Source organism: Lactuca virosa, chromosome 1 (genome assembly GCF_052849685.1).
Source record: "Lactuca virosa cultivar CGN04683 chromosome 1, Lactuca_virosa_CGN04683_v6, whole genome shotgun sequence".
In the NCBI taxonomy this organism is placed as follows: Eukaryota; Viridiplantae; Streptophyta; class Magnoliopsida; order Asterales; family Asteraceae; genus Lactuca; species Lactuca virosa.
In genome coordinates, this window is record NC_136426.1 from 171,618,998 (window position 1) to 171,624,010 (window position 5,013).

The 5,013-nt window shown below is 39.3% G+C and overlaps 1 non-coding gene across 1 annotated transcript; it reads right to left on the reverse strand.

The window, feature by feature from the left end:
• Positions 1-2,873: 2,873 nt before the first annotated feature.
• Positions 2,874-2,980, reverse strand: LOC145151660 (small nucleolar RNA R71). The gene has a single exon (XR_013732222.1). It is a non-coding gene; the product is annotated as a small nucleolar RNA R71 (small nucleolar RNA).
• Between the last annotated feature and the right edge of the window lie 2,033 nt (positions 2,981-5,013).

Sequence of the window (5,013 nt, forward strand, 5' to 3'; positions counted from 1 at the left end):
GGATCAAAGGAGAAGCAGTAGATCCAAGATTGTGGTTCCATTTCAGATCATCTTGAGGTATAAATCCTGAAACTTTTCTCAAATATGCTTAGATCTATGTTAATGGAGTTTTTTTTGGACCTTTTAGGTCCCAAGAATGGACCTTTATGATTCAACTCGTTTTCTAGGTCTAGGGTTGCCACCCTTAGTGTCATATGAGTCCCATAAGCAGTAAAGTTTCAATCTTGAAGGTTCATTTGTGACCATGCATGAGATCTAGTCATTTCCATGGAAGTTTGTTGTCACATTTCAAGTTTGGGCTCATTTGGTAGGTTCCAAGCCACCAAGTAATCAACTTTATGGATTAAGACATTAACGAGGACTTGGATCTGTAATTGTAGCTTCTGGAGTAGAGTATTAAGAACTTAATGGTAAAAGTGGCTTAAAAGAGGAGTACGTTGGGCGTACATGCAGGTACGCGCATCGTACACCCCATTCAGCCAGTATGCTTAGCGTACAGAGGAGTTGATATGTGCATATTTAGTTATAAATTTAGTATAGATTTTTGTTATTTATTGGCTAATCTATTGCAATTTATGGACAAAAGGTACTTAATTGTGCTTAAAATGTATTTTCAGTCCAAAAGATATGCTCGGAAGCAAAAGGAAGCAGGAGATGCGATCGGAAGCTCAGGAACTGAAGAGAGAAGAAAAAGAGCCAAATACTGAAGCTACTCGGCGATTCTGGACGTCTACTTGACGAGTGCCCAAGAATGTTCGCGAAGCAAAACACAAGGTCCTTGCCGTATAAAGACTCTACAGAGGGGACTCGGCGAGTCGGTTGTCTACTCGACGAGTAGACCCTGTTTTCTGAAAACTATAAATAGAAGTCACATTCCTGAATTGAGACTCTCTGGGATTTTGGGGGGAAATTCCTGACGACCAAGAAGGCACCTGGAGCTTTGGAAAACGTGAGAGAAACCCTAATCTTCAATTCCAAGGAGATTCAAGGCAACATAAGTTTACTTTTCACTTTATTCTTGAATTACATTATGGTTGCATTGTTAGACTTCGTTTTTGGATTGCTATCTACTGTAATTATGAGTTAAATCTTATAGTTTCTGTTTAGGGTAGATGAGTTTATAACTATGGATTGATTTATTTTAGGATTAATTGTTTATTGGTGAAAATTTGTTATATTAAGCTTGTTAAAGAACCTTACGCATTAACCATAACTATTTTCAGTTAATTGACAAGTAATTAAGCTGCATGAACATCTCTTAATTGCTTACCTCATGTAAATTATGTGAGAACAATGTTATGTGCCTAGGAATAGTGCATGTGAAACTAGGGTTAACTAGAGAATGGGTAAATTAATGTGCAAGCTTGTGTGATAAACCATCAACAAGAGGTTAATTGAATTATTAATTTGATTAACCAATTACAAGTCTTATTTAATCCGAATAATTAAACTAGGAAATTCATTATTTTAAACACTTGATCACTGCTTAAGTTAATTTGTTTCCTAAGGATTAGTAATAGCGAATGTGAATCTAATCACCTTAGTCGGTAACCAATAACAACTAATCAATTGCATTTTTCTTAAATCAACCATAGGAGTAAACGAATCGAACCTAAACAGAAAGCTCTCTATTACTGAATTTGGTTTGTTTTTACTTGTTTTTAGCTGATTAGTTACTTAATTAGCGTGTTAGTTAATGTGTTAAAGTTTCTAGTTTTGTAAAACTAGAGAAACCCTTTTACTTTATTTACTTGTTTAGTTAATTCTAGTTATTAGTTTAATTTCCGTTCCTCGAGTTCGATACCCTACTTACCCAACTATACCACTAAAAGACAGGTTCACTGCCTTGTGTGTTAAAATTACTTCTTAAAAGTAGGACTAAAACCAGTGCATTTTTATACACATCAAATTTTTGGCGCCGTTGTCGGGGAACGGTTCAAAAATTAATTCTAGTTTCTAGTATTATCGATCCTTTGTGTGAGATCCATCTTGCACAAAGTTACTGCTTTAGTAAATTAGTTATTAGGATAAGTTTTAAGTTTTTATGTTTTAGGATTTTTGGTTAATTTAATTCTGTTTTAGCTTTGTACTCGCTGAGTGCAGTCGAAGCTACTCGACGAGTACATCGCTGAACACAAAATTTCGTTTTTAGCTTATTTTTGTTCTTTTACGCGTATTTTCTGTTTTGATTGCAGTCGTTTATGACCAGAGGAGGAGGTACACCTTTGATTCCACCACTTGAAGACCCGGAAGCAACTTTGAGGAAAAACAAAGGCAAAACCGTAGGAGAAACCGCAACATCGAAGAATTCTCCATTGAAGAATCTCAAATCTGTTTTTAGTAAGAAAAAGGGCAAGAAAGTGGGAGAATCCAGCATTTTTTCAGAGGCGGACGAAGACCCAAAGAAGGACGATATCGTGTACGAATCCGAAAAGGAGAAAAGCGAATCTGAAGGAGGAAGCGACATATAGGGCGAACTAGCTAACACCATGGCTAACATCGATGAAGTTCCCATGGGTGAATGGAAGAAAAGGATGCGTGACGACACCGGCCCGGGACTCGTACAACCCGCGATTCCCGTAACTGCCACCTTTGAACGTAAGGGCCACATACTTGCTCAGCTTAAGGGAATCCCATTCTATGGGAAGGATCATGAAGATGCATACAAGCATCTTGACGAGGTCAATGACATAGCCGACTACTTCAATGTCCCTAATGTGGCTCGCGACACTGTTTTGCTACGTATGCTACCAGTCACATTCAAGGGAGCCACGAAAGATTGGCTGAAATCACTCCCTCCAGGATCCATCACTACTTGGACTAAAATGAAAGAAGAATTTATAGACCAATTTTGCCTTCCATCAAAGATAGCTAAATTGAAGAAAGCCATTGCCAATTTTGAACAACAAGCTGGGGAGTCACTTTATGAAGCATAGGAAAGATACAAGGGTTTACTAAGAAATTGCCCACATCACGATCTAAACAGCCAACAAGAAGTATCTATTTTCTATGATGGAGTAAATGTGACAACCAGACAACTCCTTGACTCGCAAGGACCACTCACAAAGAAACCACCCCCAGTGATAAAGGCTCTAATTGAAGAATTCTCTAAGCACTCTAGAGAATATCACAACCCAAGGAATGACTTAACTCGAGGGGTGGTGTATTCTATTACGGATGACATGGCAGCAATGATGGCAAAATTGGAAAGCATGGACCGAAGAATGACTAAGATGGACCAATCCATCCATGCCATTAGAGTGGGATGTGAAAATTGTAGAGGACACCACCTTACTAAAGATTGTGACCTTGATGAAAACGGGAACCAAAAAGTGCAAGTGTGTTATTCAAGTGGTGATAGGTATGATGACAATTGGCGAAAACCCAAGAAAGAATGGCTACCATATGAAGAGTATAAAAAGACAAGGGAGGAAAAATATAAGCAAAAAGATAGAGGCTTTTATCAAAAGGAGGAACCAGTGTATGAAAAGAAATCAGATTTGGAAGACATGCTTACAAGATTCGTGGCCGCGTCCGAGAAAATACATAATGATACCGATGCTGCAATCAAAGATCAACAAAATATGTTGAGAGAGCACCAAATCATGATGAAAAATCAACAAGCTCTGCTTAGGAATCAGCAAGCATCTATTCTCAACATAGAAAAGCAGCTGGGCCAACTTGCACAACAAGTGAACGAGAGACGACCGGGTGGACTTCCTAGTAATACCGAAAGTAACCCAAAAGGTGCACATATAAATATCGTAACAACTAGGAGTGGGAAGATTATAACTCCTCTGGCCCCTATTCAGCAAGAAGATCTTAAGCTGGTTCAAGAGGAAGAAGCAGAACATGAAGAATCACAAATTCCCGAACCGACTCGCCGAGTCGAAATTACATACTCGACCAGTCCCCCACCTGAACAGAAAAACAAGCCTCTTGTCAAGCCATATCAGCCTCCACTGCCATTCCCAGCTCGAGCTAGACAAGAAAAGAATGATGTTGACTACCAGAAGTTTCTGGAACACATAAAGGCTCTAGAAATTAATATGCCATTCATAGAAGCGGTAGCACAAATGCCTAAATATGCCAAATTCCTCAAGGAGCTTCTAACTAATAGAAAGAAGATGGAAGAAGTGAAGAAGGTGGTCCTAAATGAGAACTGTTCAGCTGCCATGTTAAACAAGCTACCTAAAAAGAAGGGTGATCCGGGAAGCTTAACCTTGCCTTGTCAATTCGGAAACTTAGCTACCATTTATGCATTGGCTGATTCAGGGGCAAGTGTAAATCTCATGCCCTACTCATTCTTCAAGAAATTAGATCTTCCGGAGCCAAGGCCAATCCGAATAGCAATTCACCTCGTAGATAAAAAAGTCACATTCCCAAGGGGAATATGCAAAGATCTATTGGTTAAAGTTTATAAATTCGTGTTGTCCGCGGACTTCATAGTATTAGACATGGAAGCAAACCCTCAAGTCCCGATCATACTTGGAAGACCTTTCCTAAACACCGCGAGTGCTATAGTTGACATGAGAGATTCTAAACTTACTCTTTGGGTGGGATACGAATCAGTTACTTTTGGGGTTGATCAAGCCATGAAGCATGCAAGGAATAATGATGACACAGAATTCTCGGTTGATATGTTGGAAGAGTTAATGAAGGAATGGAATGAAGTTGAGTCAAACAAGTACACCGTCACCCCTGAAGTAAAATTTGATGCTGAAAGAGACCTGCTTGAAATAGAGAGACTGCTCGAGGAAGCTGAATATAATGATCTTATCAGAAGTACAGAACATCCAACTCGCCGAGTAGCCTCGACGAGTCCATTCGAAGAAACTCGGTCGATTGCAAATTTCACCCAGGGCTCGACGAGTCCCCTCACTGGACTCGACGTGTTCAGCATTCAGAACACAAAATCTGAACTTAAGGCTCTACCTAATCACTTGGAGTACGCATTTCTTGAAGATGGGGAACAAAACCCGTAATTATAGTTGTTGATTTAGCCAAACTTGA